The sequence below is a fragment of the Hyposmocoma kahamanoa genome, unplaced genomic scaffold, assembly GCF_003589595.1.
Source record: "Hyposmocoma kahamanoa isolate Upper Pololo Valley unplaced genomic scaffold, ASM358959v1 66, whole genome shotgun sequence".
Classification (NCBI taxonomy): Eukaryota; Metazoa; Arthropoda; class Insecta; order Lepidoptera; family Cosmopterigidae; genus Hyposmocoma; species Hyposmocoma kahamanoa.
In genome coordinates, this window is record NW_020653854.1 from 21,707,878 (window position 1) to 21,726,212 (window position 18,335).

At 36.4% G+C, this 18,335-nt stretch overlaps 1 protein-coding gene across 1 annotated transcript in view; it reads right to left on the reverse strand.

The window, feature by feature from the left end:
* The window catches only part of LOC113231788, a 92,089-nt gene extending 80,890 nt beyond the window's left edge, over positions 1-11,199 (reverse strand). The window contains exon 1 of the mRNA XM_026466319.1: positions 11,113-11,199. The gene's annotated coding sequence lies outside the window, so the exon portion shown is untranslated. The remainder of the gene's footprint in view (positions 1-11,112) is intronic.
* Between the last annotated feature and the right edge of the window lie 7,136 nt (positions 11,200-18,335).

Sequence of the window (18,335 nt, forward strand, 5' to 3'; positions counted from 1 at the left end):
GTGTGTGTGTGTGTGTGTGTGTGTGTGTGTGTGTGTGTGTGTGTGTGCGTGTGTGTGCGTGCGTGCGTGCGTGCGTGCGCGCGTATGTGTGTGTGTGTGTGTCTGTGTGTGTGTGTGTGTGCGCGTGTGTGTGTGCGCGCGCACTCGCGTGTGTATGTGAACTGTCGCAGGGACCATCTTGGATTATTTTTAGTATAGGAGCTGTTTTCAGTCTAGACAAATTATATTGTTATTTGGAAGTAAAAATTAAATAGAAACGGCTCGAGTCAAGCTATTTATTATAATTATGTAACATAGCGTACGTGCTTTGCAAAGTGCAAATATAGCATTTAAAAGGAACTTTAAAATATGTGCAAAGTGCAAGTGTAAATAAATACAGGGTTATTTATAAAATATTAACAACCTCGTAGGACTACATTATTAACATCATCAAGTTATATAAAAAAAGTAAATTATATACTGCTAAGACCATGAAAAACGTAAAGTGGTCCAGCTAACCTGACTTCAGAATGGCTGGCCACTTTATTTCTTTAATATTGCTGTTTGCGCAAAGGTGGACAATATTTCAATAAAAGTACTAAATAGTACAAAATAAGGATTAAATAATGAGCACAGTTTAATTTGTATATCTCTATTGGTCCAGCCGTCCTGACGGAAACCTTTAGGAAGACACTAACACTAAGAGTACACACGCGATTTTAAGCAGCAATGCAGACGCGCAATTGCATCTCTACACTTGGGATTTATAGTCGATCGCATCGATGCAACCGCGCGTTTGTATCTATGCAGTCGTGCGTTTTTGCATCGCTTGTGTGTACTCTTAGTGTTAATGTCTTTTAATATAACAAAATAATGAACAAAGTCACTTAAAACACGTTTTAAGTTAGTACCGCTATCTAGCTCGGTTATTAATTAAATTATTGTATTAAATTAGCTTTTACTTTTAGTCATAATAAATGCTTGCGAGTAAATGGTAGATTATAACTTTTTTTATAAAAATAAAACCGAGCTCTAACGTTTATGGAATTACATTTGTCAAGATTTATCGAAATCGGTTACCGGAAAGTGCGCGAAACCGGTTTTGTCCCCTAGTTTGCCACTTTTAGAGGTGGAATATTTTTTTTCAAATATCATTGGGACCAATACTGAGGTACCCCCTTTCCAACAAAAAAAAGAATCACCAAATCTCAAAAAGAGTTATCGCGTAACATACAAAAAAATGTGAAATTGACAACCTCCTCTTTTTTAAGTCGGTTTAAAAAAAAATTAAAAAAGATTTATAAATAATAATAATAATAACCCGCACACAGTCATAGCCCCGCACTAGGGAAACCCTGTATAGCGGGTGTCATGGACACACATATAGACAACGGCACCCAGACTCATGAGAGAAATAAATGTAGGCCATACAAATATTTATCCCGGCTTCGGCATTCGAAAACTATAGCGTGGCAGTCCAGTATGGTAACCGTTCGGCTACGGAGGCAGTTATTACAGTTAATATTTTTAGTAAAAACGGATTACATACATTTATGACTTCATTGATTTTGTTTCAGGTAGTATTTGTCTTTTTAACGAGTATTTAAAAGTTTTTCAAATTAAAAATACCTTTTTTCCTAAAATTCTCCTCAAGTCACTTTGATTATTCTTCCCTGGATTCTTCAGATGGATTATTGCTTGACATTTGCCTGTTGTGTTCTATGTACACAGCAAAATACTCTGTGCTGCTAAGTGCAGTATGATCGGTGGTCGGTACGTATGCCATTTTAAGTTTTCAAGTTTGTTAGTTCTGTAGTAAACGTATATAGTGAGCGAGGTACTCTCCTATTTATATAATATATTATCGATAAGAGTTGGAGTAAGCTAACGTAGTCATAAATTGTGTTTCGATGTACGTATATGCTACGTACACGAATAATTACTAGGTGAAGCTTGGAAACCAGCAAATTGCAGAGGTTTTTTTTTCGACCTTTTCTTCGACATAGATCTAAGCATTGTTTTATCTTAAATCTTAAATTTGTTATATGTTTTGTATTGCGATTTAAAGCTCTGAGTGGCAATGCAACAGGCGTGTAGCTTAGGTACCATCAGGTGCACGACTTGTTCGTCTCGTCACTTGATATTATAAAAAAAAGCAATTTATCTGCGTGTTTTTCTGCGTGCTTTGTATCAAGAATTATAACAAGCTAGTGTAGTATTGTCAAAAAAAAAATAGATGAATATCATAATAGTGGAAATATCATGATATTCAACAAAAATGAAATTATTCCAAATGTATAAAATTGTTAAAATTTATTGTTCACGATTGTACCCGGGATCTCTCAGTAGATCGGGATCTAACCGTACTAAAGCTTGACCTGTTGCTAATAGTTTCACGAACTCCTAAACTAAATTAGAAAGTTTATTCTCTAAATTGGTTCTATCCGGAATTGAATCCCGGGTCTGGTAAGTATAAGTATACAAAAGTTAAGCTGCCGTACGATGTCTGTTTGTAAAGTTTAGAATAAATATGATCAAAAGAAGAGCGCGTATTAATATCACTCTAAATTATGGGCAAACATGCCGTAAATATTAATTAATAAGCACAATTATTTATATTGAATTTAATTACTTAGAATAGTAGATTAGAGCGTGTTTACCCGATAATACTGTTTATATCATAAAATTTCCACTATTAATGACACGACATGCGCTTATAAAAAGCGTAATAATTTTATTATTAAAGTTTTAATGTTAAAAAATCTTTACTAGCTGATTTAAGAGTAGGAAAAAGACGTTTTTCATTCATTTATAAAAGGACGGGAATAATCGTGTACGTATTTTTTACGAAGGGGATGTGCTTTATGCGTACTATTGCGCCCGGGCACCCACAAAAACTCCGCAGCTTACTATCTTGGCTAGGTGTTATTAGCGCTGTGGAATCCTGAAGATTCACCACAACATAACCGTGTATGTAACACAAGATCAACACGCACTGTACGTACCAGCACATGACAGAAAAAATTTTGCTATTTTTTTCCACTAAATAATTCTACTTAAATTTATTTAAAAGAGGCTAATACCTCGTACCATGGCACTCTTATTTTACTACATATAGTGTGGAAACAACTTCAACAACGGAAACAATCGAATAAAGATACAAACAGAGTATATTTAGAGGAGGCGCTGTGTTGATTAGGTGTCGAAAAGTGACGACCTTTGATCAATGTTAAATGCAGCAAAGCAGAGCTCACAATACAAGCTATTGAAGCCTGAATTCGATTGACAGGTGTTGAAATAGAGTTGGAGTAAGTTAACGTAGTCATCCATTGTGTTTCGTTATGAGTTCAGTAGGAAGGATGGATTGAATTATCTGCGAGGAATTAATTTGAATAGTATTATTCTGTCTTATTATACTTCACACACACTTGACAGTCCAGTTAAACTTAATGTTGTTTTTGTTAGGGTCATACAACGTCATCAATTGTCTGGTCTCAAACTAGGAAATTCCCTGTGAGTACCAAAGCAACCAGACCAGTATCAATTTAGAAAAGTTAATTTCCAAAATTGGTCCTATAGGGAACTGAACCTGGGATCTTTTCATCAAGCGCTCATGGTGTTAACTGCTGGACCACACTGGTAATTTATGAAATATTACTGTTTTGTAAAATTATCCAATGGCGCACCTGCATGTGCCTTATAAAAGGTTTAAACCTTTTTTAAATATTTTTAGTTTATCCTATCGCACCAGGTCGAAGAAGATTTTCTATGTGTTCGATCTTTATATTAATAATCGTAACAAAAGTAATGGCGTTATTTCTCAAAAAAATCTCAATAATACATGATCGAAAAGCGACATCTGCGTCAGTTGTGGCGCCTGTAAAGGTTTTTCAAAAGTCTCTCACTAGATACCACTAACTGCGACGAATGCCGAAAGTCTGTAAAAAGATCTATAACAAAAACACATAGAAGAATTTCGACAACTCGGTTATTTTACCTGTGGCTCAGTTGGTAGGAGTAATGCTACGGTGTAGCATGGTCGTGGGTTCATGTCCCACCGGGTCGAAGAAATTTTTCTGTGTGTGCGAACTTTGTATAAATAATCTTATCAAAACTAAAATAAAAAAATAATAATTTATGTAAAGAACATACACTTACCAAAATGTGTAATCGTTTTGATCGTTATTCAAAATGTTCGCTGAGTTTGAATATGATGAGTAAAGAGCTGAATACTTTGTAAACTTCGTAACATGACAGGATTAAAAGTACGTAAAACTTGACACTTTAGAGGTTACACACAGTGACTTGCAGCGATGCAAATGCGATGCAATCGCTAATCGTCTACCTTAACACATGCGCGCGATTTTAAGCAGCGACGCAAACGCGATGCAAGCGCGCCACTGCGTCGATACAAACACGCGATTGCTTCGCTACACTTAGGATTTATAAACGATTGCATCGATGTAATCGCGCGTTTCATGAACGCGCGTATGCATCGCTGCTAAACGTCGCCGTGTGTAACCACTCTTAGAATTCAATTCCACGCTATGTATGTCACTTGTGATAACAACGGTCTAAAGAGTTTGACGTGCTCTTGACTGTGCGAAAGAGATTTCACAATTGCAATATCTCTTAATGTGGCATACCTACCATTAGTAGCAGTAGGGCTCCTTGTGAAAGAGTTCGTCCAGGGAAGTTCTGCCACCTTACTTATTGCTACCGCCAAGCAGTATCTAATATGAGCATTACTGCGTTCTAGTTCGGAAGGGTAAGGGTGAAATTACAGGCACATGGGGCTTGTCAACTCATATCTCAGGGTGACGGGCACAATGGCAGTGCCCTTAAGATATTTGCGATTTAAAGCTCTGAGTGGCACTACAACTGTTATGGATAGGCAAGTCGCGTACCGCCATGCGCACGCACACAGTCGCGCACGACTTGTTCGTCCCATCACTAGGCATTATAAAAAAATTAAGTAAAAATAAATAATTATTAAACAAAGTTCTTGGTTCTCCCGTCATTACTAAGCATTATTTCCTTCTTTACATAGGTAAATATTCATTCGTGATATTAACTGTAAAATGGACTATTTGAGAGGTAAGTTTGAAGAGATTAACATTCTTACACTAGCGTCACAGTACAGAAAAATAGTGACAGACGTAACATTAACACGAGGAATAAAAATGAACCGTCAGCACAAAGTTACAAATTTAATTAAGGGGCAATATACACGTATCTATATTAATAAGATTCTGGTTCTTATTCAATATTTGCCACTTACGAGGTTTAAAACTACAGTGAAACAAAACCTTTATACAGAAGGCACTTTATACAGCTTCAAGAATGCAGAAGCTGTATAAAGAAAATCCACGTTATTGGCCCATTTAGCTCTTGCAGTTATTGTCGATATAAGATGTTTGAAATAAATATTGTATATGATAAATGTATTCAAATGTGTCTTTACAAAGAGCAACCCCTAGAGTTCCTTGCTCATTCTTCTCAGGAGAATCTGCCTTATATGAATTAGCAGTAGAGTTTAATCAATATGACGATAGAAAATGAAATCATTTTTAGGGCCCTTTACAGGTTTCATGGTCACGGTTGACAACACGGCTGTAACAATCGCGAAAACCTAAGCACTCAATATGACGATTTCAAGTGTAATTTGCTTACCTATGAAATAAAGATGAAGAAATGAAGATTTCACTTTAACTATTTCGGTAACCCTGCTGTTAATAGTACTGTCACTAGACGAGGAGGTCCTGGTAGGATCAATTCGGGAAATGACCTTTCCTGAATTGGTCCAGACGTACTGGGTAGTACCCCGGAGTGAATTCTGGTACTCATAATACAGGGAAATAGTTTAAATCCTGTTCATTGGTGTGGTAGTTTGACGCTATTATTTTAAATTAATATTTCAACTTTTTATGATACTGGTAAATGGACTGGACGAACATGTAAAGCGCCTGATGGTAAGCAGCACGCCTGTTCATAACACTCGCAGTGCCACTCAGAGCTTTAAGATTGACATATCGCAGATATTGACACTGCTAATACGCTTGTGACCCTGAGATATAAGTTGACAAGTCTCATGTGCCTGTTATTTCACCAGCACCCTTATCCTTCAAAACCGGAACGCAGTAATACTCACATTACTGCTTGGCGGTAGAAATAGGTCAGGTGGCACAACTTCCCTCGAAGAATCTATCCTAAGGAAATTTGCTACTACTACACGTGTATGTGTATATTCCACAATATAATTCACTACGATATCCTGTGTCGGGTTAAACAAAGAAAACTTCAGACATAATATCTTTGCAGCCAGAAGACATTAATTGAAAAATCGAGTCAGAAACTTTAAGTTTTATTCGACAATGTTTCTAGTTTTGTACAGAAAATATAATAAGGTTATATGAGAGCGTTTGATACAAACAACCTTGCATCTTAGTTACTGGAGGAAACGTGGCATCGCTAAAATAACGTTGCCACAGTTCTTGCTAACAACATTTATACAATTGTATTTACTTCCTTGTGAAAAGGAACTACAAACAACCTATTACTATTTAAAGTAGACCGATTTTGCATCGCTTTTTGAATATGTCGAAGCATAAAATACCTAATAACACTTTGGAAAAGGCATTTCATAGAAGAGAAGAACTCGATTAGTTAAAATTAAAACTGTTAAGCTTTTTAGTATTTTTTAAATTTACGTGTTTGCCTGCACACATACATGTTATATAAATCGAGGCTACCAGCGCAAAGGCGGTGTAACCCATATTTTTTTCCTACAATGGAAAAATTTAAATGATTGTACTTAATTTTTTTTAATACATAAACATAGCATCCAAATACAAAATAATTAATATGATGGCACCACTGATCGACATTTTAAGGGAAGTGTGTCTTTAAATTATAGATAACTTTTGTTTTTAAACACATATCAATATATTCGTTTACTTGACAGATATAATCCTCAAGAAAGATTATGCTGTAGTATATTTCATAAATAAAGCTATTATAATTATTACTAAAAAAAACCTTATATAGAATTTTTCTAAATCTCCAGTACTAATGAACACCAAAAATCCACTTATTAACTAACCAGCAATCGACACACACCAAATAATGAACACCCAGTAATTGACACTCACCAACAAGAAACGTGTTGCTGCGATAGAAAATTTTGTCCTAAATCTTATGAAAAATGAATTTTAAAAATGTCGACCAGAACAAACTTGTCGGTTACTGGCGCCACCACCTTATGTACTTTAATATAATTTAAAGCAATATTGTAAAAAAAACTGAATGTGGGTTAACCCATTTTTGCCCCGATAGCCTAAATTAAGTATTTGCCGGAACACTTATGCAACAATTTTTTTTAAGACCAAAAAACCCTTATTACAATCACCAAAAACTTAAACCAGACCTGTAGTAAAGCCTCAGTTTCTTAGGTGCCAGGAAAAGTCGTTAATTAAGTTTCTTTTCAAATTTTACGTAGAGCTATTGCCTGCCAATTCTTCTGAGAAACATCAAAAGAACAGACAATATGTAATATTTTTTTCTGCAGTATTTACCTAACGTTATACATAATATTTAATTTATTAACATTTATTAACAGTATGTTATAAACAAAATGAAGTTATATAATGTTTTAAAAATGCTAATACCCAAAGCTAATAAGATACTAGAAGCTACGAGACTGCGGCGTATAACAAGAAGAAAAACATTAACGTACTTTGTTATATAACGTTACACATTGTGGGTTTAAGAGCAGCTATTACATGCAGAAGTGCTTTAAACTGCAAACAATGATCTTTAAAACTTATGTAGGACTTTGAACCACGACCTGACAGATGGAATGAGAAGTATTTTCAATTGGTTATAGGTTTTGGACGCGTAGCCAGAATTTTTTTTAAATTGCATTTTACCATTAATCTCGTGGTTAGATTCTCTACATAAGGTATCGATGGCACACAATACAATGCTTGCCATGGTGAAACGAATTGCTAATCGGCGTAAGGTACTCCCCGATTGTTGTCAAAGGCTGCGTACAGGAAAGTTATATGGTACGTCGTGCGGGCTCCTTCTACGAAAGTTTTTTTTTATATAAAAAATAAGTGCGATTTCCATCACCTGATGGAAAGTGACGATGAGGTCGAGAATGTAGCATGCACTCCTAAATAATGCCTATTCAGAGTCGCTTTGAAAAGGTCTAAGTTATAGTGTTCAGGGAACAAGGTCTATCGTCCGATGTTCGGAAGAGACCACTCGAATCGTACGTTCATTCCAGAAATCTGAGGACATGCTGTAGTTTTTTAGTGTTTGGATTTTGGATTTTTGTGTCGCACTGTAGCAATTTTAGTAAAACCTGGTCTTTCAACCGGTCATCTTTCGCAATATCGACGCGTAAAAGCTTTTATATTATTTCGAGACGTAAATTTAATTTCACTCATTTAAGGTAAATTTTGGGTCACCCCTTCTCCCCAATTTTATCTGTGTGCTGTCATCGGAAGAAAAGATTCTCCGTTGAAGGTTGAAAAGCGGGTTTCCTTGCGTTAACGATTTCTTTAATCAGCGGTTACAAAAAAAAATTTTTTTTCCAACGTCGCAAAGTTTAAAAAAAACCCGATAAAGCTTCTTGGAATCAAAACCGTATAGACGGAGTACACCTATCTATCAGAGCATTGTATCTATTTTAGATTTTACACAAGCGTGTGATGTATTTTTAATTTATAGTCTAATAAACTTCACGGTTGCGCTGTCTGTGACGTGTACAGACAAAGCGTAATCTACGTCAGCATTTTGTTTTTTTTTTTCACTTTTGTTTATATTTCAAATAAACAAACTCGCAATAAATAATAACCTCTGACTTTTCACTGCTGTGATTTATTTTGTTATGTAATGGCAAAACATCAAAAAGAAAAGTTGCTCAATGAAGAATAAATAGACAATGAAAATACCCACTTCGATAGCGAATATAAAAGCGAAGATTATAATTTATTCAAACCTAGATCTACTTGCAATCAGTTCTGAATCACAAGAGATTTCATTGCATTAATTAATTCAGTGAAAGCTTAAAATTTGTTAAGTTCGGCGGCTTGATTTTATTGGTACTGAGATTAGTTCGACATTTCGGATATTTTTTTGTTACTATTAATGCTTTTACCTGGTTTAAGCCAGATCACCTAAAATTTTTTTAGACCGATAAATTGTATTCATTTAAACTTTCATGATTTTCACACATTATTTGGTTTTAAATTCGGGATTTAATCGTGTATAAAAACATATTTTATTTACTTCGACGTTTCGACCGTATTGCAACGTCCATGGTCTCAAAATGGACTCATTTGCAACGTCGCAATACGTCAGATAATATTGCATTCAGTTGGAGTTTTCAATGATAAAGTATTTGAAGATTAATTTCATTATCATTTACAACTGCTGTGTCACAAATTAGATTTGGTTGGTATAAGAATTACTACACTTGTCTTAGATAAGTAAAACTATGAATAATTCGCATAGCACATTGAGATGAGTTTGTCAAATGCTAAGTAATGTGTGATAATTGCTCCATAATACCTTCAGATTTGCCTTAATTAATGTTTAAATTACCACTAAACGAGGCGGGATCGTTAAACTGAGGGTGATATAATATTTAACGGCAGTTTATGGGAGTGTCGTAAATTTAATCGATCCTGCAAAATGACAAACACGCAGGGCTGGGTAAAATACGTGTAACATCTTTATAAAAGTGTAAACTACAAAATGCGGTATTTTGACCTTAATTTTGATATTATTATTATTACAAATTACAAAATATGATAATTTATCACTAACCGAATACCACGAATATATTACAAATATCAGTTATAAAATACAAATGGAAGAATAATTTGCTATTTCGCGAACTCGGTAAAGGTTAAATCGTGCAAAATACCTGCGCTTGTGTTGAATATTTTTTTAATGCAGCAATTTTCCAACTCCACATAAATGAAGAAGATAAGTAATACAAGCGTAGCTATTTTTTACGATGTAACTTTCACTAGGTTCGCGGGATAGCAAATTAATTTACTTCCATTTTTATTAACAAGGATTTCCGCAAAGTAACGCCTAATTCTATTCACAAAATATATCACTGTCAGACATTTATAAAATCAATTACAAAATACATTTTAGGTTGTAATTGAAATACAAATACAAATTTGAGATTTGAATACTGTCCAGCCCTATACGTATAGTATTCAGTATAGCATATTTCTAATACTGATTGAGGAGTTTGCAGTTAGTTGAAATTTTGTCTTCTATTGATTATTATGAAAGGGTCGGTCGCAATATGAAAGGATCGTGTACGGTGGTAGGTTGCAAAAGGCAGGTAACGAGAACAAATAATGTCATTTCGAACGATGTTTAAATTGACATTAGCATCTTAGTAAACGTTGAAGTTATCGCGTCAATTTGTAGAGCTAAGCCATTAAGGCGAGCTATATTCTAAGTTCATTCGCCACATGTAGTGTTTCAATTGAGAACTAAACGCTTCTGTTCTGCAATTAAGCAAATTGAGCATTTAATTTGCGATAGCGTGTAATTCAACAAAAGTTCGAGCGCAAAATGAAGCAATAATCGAACAGCGAGTTATAAGGTTCGTTCCGTTTCTGTTTTAAAATTGATTGAACAATTAAAATTAAATAGTTGCGTAAAAACCAAAGGGTTGAATTATACGTGAAATCGATAAACGATAAAGTTTGGTAAAATATAAACGATTTGAAAAACAAATACCCCGAACTTCAGAAACTTTTGTTTTAAAAACTTGTCGTAATTGAAATAAATGCACTTGAAGATAAAAAATAGAAAATTGGAGAAAACTTTTACAAATGCCGGCACTTGCCCGTTCGTCTATACATAAGGCCAATGCTAAAACTAGAGGTGTATTATCTAAACACTCAAGCAGTAGGAGTGGATACGTATTGCGGGATGTTCAAATTGTTTGAAAGTGGCTGATGGACATATGAACAGCGCAGTAAGTATCCACCTGGGGGTCGGAAGCTGCGGGAAGTGGGGGTGGGGGGTAATAGCAGGGTGGGTAGGAGGTATGCTGGGGGTGAGAGGTGCATGCGTGTGTTATGGTGCGCGTACCGGCGGGTCGGAGCGAAGCGCGGTGCTGCGCGGGGCGCGGAGATGCGCAGGTCGTGCGCTCGGCGCGGCGGTCGGGCAGCCACTGGCGCGGGGCGGCTTGCCCTCGCGGCAGCGGCGGGCGCAGCCTCCGGCCCGCCCAATCTCAGCCTCTGCCTCTACCCGCTTCGCTCAAACCTGAATGCACCCGCTATCAACACCTAGCACTGTTTTGTTAAGCCGTCGCCGCGGCGCGTTAAGCCCTTGATTGTTGAGTTACGCTGTGATTTACTGTTAGATTCATAGAAATATGTATGTCCTTAGTCCCTGGACTACAAATTTTTGGATAAGGAGCTGCGTTTACAGTTATCTTACTATTTTAAAGAAGTTGATATTCTTTTCTATTCTTATTGTTACATCGATTTTATTCTTATAAATCTCTAAATAATTTAGTAGCAGTGTACGATTTACAACCGCACATTTTTCTTCCGCTTACCTTGCGCTCTACTTTGAGCCCTACTGTCCGTGGCCTACTGTCCGTGGATTACATACATTACATGGGCACATAAGTAGGCAAGTAATTTTAGTGTTAAACGAGCATTCACTTCATCTAGACATCTTGAGTGTTTAACGAACATTCATATGTCTTAACGTAACAACAACGTAAGAGATACACATCCTCAACGAGCCTTGTATCTTCTTACTTTATTAATAAACTTTATACTTTTATCATCTATTAATTTAAACAATTAGGCGTCAATACTATAGCGTAATATTGGCCCCTACAAGCAGTGTAGCTCTTTGTGAAAGAGTACGTCCAGGGAAGTACTTGCTACCTTACCTATTTTTGCAGCCAAGCAGCAACGTGAGCATTACTGAGTTCCGGATTTGATGGGTCAGGGTGCTGGAGAAATTACAAGCACGTGGGACTTGTCAATTTATGTCTCAGGGTGGCGGGCGCAGTGGCAGTGCCCCTCAGATCTCTGTGATTTAAAACTCAGAGCGTCATGCGACACTGGAATTGTTACTGACAGGTGTGTCGCTTACTACAGGCGCACGACTTGTTAGTCCCGTCACTTGGTGTTATAAATAATAATAATACAGTGCACATCATCAATTCTTTACGAAAGTTAATCCCAAAGTTAATATTTGTGCGTGACAGACAAATGAGGCCTTGTCACGCGCACAGCGACTTATGGCAGACGTGATTTGAAACTTCTGTCGTCATAACGGTACAATGCGAAAAATTTATGAAGGTTATATTTAGGATTTGAGGAAAATGGGAATAAAAAACTTGCCGAGGATTAAGTCCACTAAGAGCAGATGCTACCACGATAAGAAGATTAACAACTGCCCTTTGTACTACGGAGTAAGTGAAAGATATTGCGTGCTATAAAAAAGGCAGCATTAATAGAGATCTTTCATTTCGTGATCCTAATAGAAAAGTGGTTGTAAAAAGACATTCACGTGAATTATACGTACCTAGGCATTTATAATTTATACTTCAAATTATTAGCAGAACTTTTACCATACTTATAATCTAGATTGGCTAATCGAGCTGGACATCATATCTTTTCCCAATTTCCGTTGTTTTCATAATAAAACTGCTTTTATCTTATCGATATTGTGTCAGATTGATGCTTTACTTCCATAGCGTCTACTTTTGTTCTATTCAGTTCATGTTTTCATCACTCTAATGTGAAGTACGGAACAGTGGAATTGTATCCAATAACAACATACTCGTATAGCAATAGAGTTAGTAGTAGCCCCGTACTAGGGAAACCCTGTACAGTGGGTGCCATGGACACACACAGAAATAGACAACCACGTATTACACTCAAACTCAAGTGATAAATAAATGTAGGCGATACGAATGTGTTGTGTTTTCCATCCGTTACTCTCATCTCTGGACTGTATTCGCACTTTCCATCAGGCGCGGTGCTGTCATTTTGCCGAGTCACAATAAAAAAAAAGAAAAAAAAAAGAATATTTCTCCCGGCCCAGGAATCGAACACGGGACCTCTGCGTGGTAGTCCAGTATGGTAACCGTTCGGGCACGGAGGCAGTTCAAAGTAAGGTTCTGACTGCGTTCCGGAATTGAAGAGTAAGAGTGCTGATAAAATCAATAAAATTTTTCTGGACGTATCATAAAAAAATTGTGAGACAATCATACCAATAACTCGATCTCCAACATGGGAATTCCCTGTACTACGACTACCGAGATAAGGAAAATAAATCTAGGGCACTGAATTTTGTTTCCCAAATTAATCCTGTAGGGAATCGAATGCGAGATCTCATCGCGTAACAATAGGTGATTTCGATCGTCATAATATCTCGATGAAAACTCATGTATAATAAAATCTATCTCCAAAAAGTACCTTTATTGTCTTCGGAATTGACTAAAATATAATTGAATAATGTCGTGTTCCCATCACTGAAGACCCGAGAACCTGTTGCGCCGCCGTTCACGGAATGCCTTCCGCTGTTTGCATGAGACCAATTTAACTTTGACGTGTTTGTTAAGCTTCAATAGATTGGTATTTTGAGCTCTTTGAGAAGTATATTATGACAGTGACTAGGTACTCTATCTTATCTACATAACTGAAGAAAATATGGAGGAATAGAAACATCATCCAGGCCATTAAAATCCGGCTGGTCCGAACACAAATTTTCCCCGTATTTCTATGTGCTGTAGAGACTAGATATGTGGTGCTGTAGAAGAATGCTGGGGATATCGTGGACAGTACTCCAAGAACTTGGCATCAAGCAGCGTCTGTCTGCTGTGGTACAAACTCGCATCTTGAAGTTCTTCGTACACGCCTCAAGACTCCGTAGAGCGTCTTGTCGTGCAGGGCTAGTGTTGGGTTTTGGAAAAATTTCCATTTAGAAAAAATTTATATTCTTTGGAAAAATAAATATTTTTCCAATATTTCTTCTTTAATTTTCCACGGTTGACGTTGACACCTGTCAAAAGTTGAAGTTACTGAACGAAAACGATGAAGCCAACAACAGAGACGGTGATGTGGTTGTTGGAGGTTTTTTCGCTGTTTTGAAATAATTTTAAATCTCTTTTTTCTCTATATGGCTTTTAACTACACAAGTTTATTTTACAATTCACGCTAAAACTTTAAGAGATATTTTTAAACGTAAAACATACTTTTCGGGATTTTTTCCGGAAAAATTTGCTCTATTTGAATTTTTTCGGAAAATTTCCGAACAGTATGCAAGGCAGCGTAGAGGGCATTAGACTGCGCGGAAGGTCACCAATGCAATGGATCGACCAAATACAGTCTGTCCTTTGCATGAGTGCACGAAGAAAACCACTAATAAGCAGAGATGGCGAGATATCGACGGTGAGTCACATCAGCCCCTAACAAACATACTCCGTGATGACCAAATCGCTCTGTCAAGAGTGCAACGAAAAAGAAGGTACTCTATCTTACAAGACACTCGAACATTTTTAAGTGTAGAGATAGTCTTGGTCCTTTCAAATCCCTACGTTAGTAAGTGTTAACTCAGCTTATTTCTGTATCAAATCATACAAGTCCCTTTCTGTACGAAATACTTAAGGCGATTCACTAGAGGAGAAGCGGCAAAAACTGTTTTGCGAGATAAAATTGATCTAGGTTTTGGCTATTAAATAACAGTCTTACAAAAAATACATGATACACCTAAGAGTATTGGCTAAAGAATATGCTAATTTGTAACACGATTGGATGTACTTCACCCGGTGATGATGATGATGATATATAATCCCGAAAATAGCCTGAAATAAAGTCTAAAACTAATTATTTAAGAACAAAATATCTAGCTTTGTAGGTATATAAATTTTATATGGAGATATTTCTCTTTAATACTAAAGAGAACCTGCTCAAAAAAGGTGAAAATTGCTCAGCGGCTTAAGGACAAGACACGCCACCCGCTGCACCGTCAGTCATCGTCGGGCGTTTGTCGACGTTGGATGTGTATCAACTTTTCTCCGCCTGTTCTTATTTTATTCATATTAATTTTCAACACACGGGGAGCGCGGATACGGGAAGCGAGGGGCGGTCTCTCACCTCCTAAAATGTAGGTTCGCGTTGAAATACCTCACCTTAAAATTGGATATTTGGTTGTACTCCTAACCTTGACCCAATGTTGGGATAATACAATATATTTTGAACCTTCTACACTGTTTTTCTTCTTCGTTAGATAATTTATTAAGGATATTTATTATGTTTTCCTTCGTAAGATTTTTTGTTCATTCTACCAAACGAAAAATTGTTTTGTGTTGTGTGTGTGTGAAAAATCAAACATGTTCAGTGGACATTCTCTCGTCGGAAATATTGTTTTCACCTCACTAGCTCGGAAAGACTTTCCTTCTCATTAGAAATCTGCGCGCAAACAGTTTATTCCACGCTAGCGTGTACAAGGTTTTTGAAATTCGTACTTGACGGTGGACTGTGGTGCACTTAAATTTTACTTTCGATAAAAAAAAAAACAATGACGCATTCAACTACATTATTTATGTTATAACAAATCCGTTGGTATATTTTATTCTTATTATTGTTGACATTAAATTGAAGACTAGAATTAATTTTGTTTATTAAATTATTTTAATCGTCGTTCGTCGAAAAACTAAAATATTTTCAATTATCACACAAAATTATAAGAACAAGCTAGAATAAAAATTGATGAGGTGCAAATTCAGAACGCATCCAAAGATAAACCTTATCTTTCGATTAAAAAAATAATAATTAGTGACGCGTTCTGAATGCGATTCGTCATATTACGCACCCCTCATGGAAGAATGGCTTAAGTGGAGTTACGTGAAACATGTTTATTCCTCCATTAGATACAGAAAAATATAACCCACATCCTTTCCAATTCTTGTAACTCTAGCGACTAATATTATAGATACTCCACTTATGCCATTCTTCCATGAGGGGTACGACATTAAGTATGTTTAAAATATGGGTTGGTATAATTTATTCTTATTATTATTGATATTAAATTGACAACGATAACACTAATTTCGTTTTATTAGATTATTTTAAGTTGTCGAAGAACTAAACTGATTTGTTATTATAGTTCAACTGTTTTTCTCTCATCTACCATTTTCCTCGCTGGTGAGGTGAAAAGTATGTTGTTAACTCGGCAGCAAAGTTGTTTTGCGTCTCGTGGCTTGAGACCTCGCTACGCACAGGATTCTATTTTAATATTGGAGCGGTTACACACGGCCATTTTTAGTAGCGATGCAAACGTGATGCAGGTGCTAACCGTCTACCGTTACACACGCGCGCGATTTCAAGCAGCGATGTAAACGCAATGCAAGCGCGCGACATCATTCGATGAGATCAGATGAGAGTGTAGATGTGAGCGATGCAATCGCGCGTTTCACGAACGCGCTATAAACGTTGGCACTGACTGAAGAACTATGCCGTAATATTCTGGTAGTGGTTTTGAAAGCTAATTAGGAGATATTATCCTATTTTAACGAAGGCATATTTACAATCAGTTTCAGTGTTGTATAAAAGCTCTTTGAAGTCGGTTCTTGAGCCTTTTGTTGTGAAACAACAACAAGTAACCTAGTATATCTACTAGAGTTGACGTTAAGCTACCACAAATTCACTTATCGATATTTTAGTGGAAAACATTGAGAATGGCAGGGCTTTTGATAAATTGTTTTCTGTGGATTAATCCCTAATAACGAAAAGTTCTCAGACGTATAAATTTACATTACTTCTGATACATTTTACTACAATGAAAAATTATGAAGACGCATGAAAGCGACTTTGTTAAACGATGTGATGTTTTTTGACATGTGAAGCGGTTTGAGATATAGATTTATACCAACTGTAAAGGAGGGAGGTTCTCTCTTTACCGTGGGAAAACTCCGAATTGTTGTTCAGAAAATTTATTTTTCATCTTATATGTCGCCAATACACTTTCACCTTATATGCGGAAGAAGGTTAGGGCAGTTGTTCCCAAGAAGGGATTCACTCCTGGAAACCGTTCCGCGAGATGAGGTTTATTCACCCTACATGATGAGTGTATCAGAGTGTGAGTGAGAGTGGTATCAGAAGGTCCGGGTAGCAGCTCCCAATTAATGAAACAACTCCTGTTAGCCTTACTAAGCTCTCGGTATTCTCAAGTTTCTTTTCACATTGACAAAATTGTGTTCGAGTAGTCACCATTCGAGGGAAAATCTTAACACTGCGATTCAGAACAACGTCAAATGAGTCAATGCCATCTAGCGGTTTGTTAGGGAACTAAAAGTGAACAATTTGTCTTAAGGCCGTTTAATACATAAAGTAGGTTTGTTACACAACAACTTATTGCAAAATATATTATTTTCCTAAAAACAAACAGCTAACTAATAATTTAATATTCAAAAACAACACAACCATCGAAATTATAACCAGCAGGTCGATTCAGAACCTTACGATAACTCTGTTGTCGCCCGATTCGATTAGATATTATACGATTTCTTTTCATTCTTATTCACAATAACCGAATCGAACGTCAAACTGTCGTATTCGAAACCGAAATGTCATCACACCTGTACGATTGCTCGAACTTCTCGACCGGCAAAGGCTACTAACGTTATTCAGAACACAGTTATCGAATGAAAGTTACCGAACGTCCTATTGTTTACAAAGCAAGAATGTAATATGGAAATCTTTTAGTATTTTAAATAAAATCTGGATTTTGTTCCAATTTTATTAATTTATTTTAATGTGAGACTAATGCATTCCTACATTTTAGGCCTTTAAAGTCTTAAAAATGTATATAAAAGGATTTAATTTTTCTTATACTCCATATTCGCCGACTAACTCCGTAAACGTTGTTGGATAACGATATCGTATCTTAATCTGAATCGAACGTTTTAACTCGAATGTTCCGAATAGCTCGGAAACGACCTTCGATCCGAGAACGATATCCAATCGAACGATTCGGTCAAGATATCGAAGAGTTCTAAATCGGGGTCCTGAAATAGAGACGAAATAAGGGCATCCACCCCTGGCAACTCATCAGTTAGATGGTACTGATATCACTTTTAAATATCAACTCTCGTTTTCGCTGAAATTACATATTAGAAAACTGAAATAGTACAGCGCCAACAACTGACGTGTGTGTGCGTCCCGTATATTCCAAAAATATTGTGTATTTATTGTAAAAAGGTAAATTCCTCTAACAATGGGAGGCTGTTTTTCCCACACCATCGAATGGTTCCATCCAAAAACAGCAAAACATCTAATTACGAA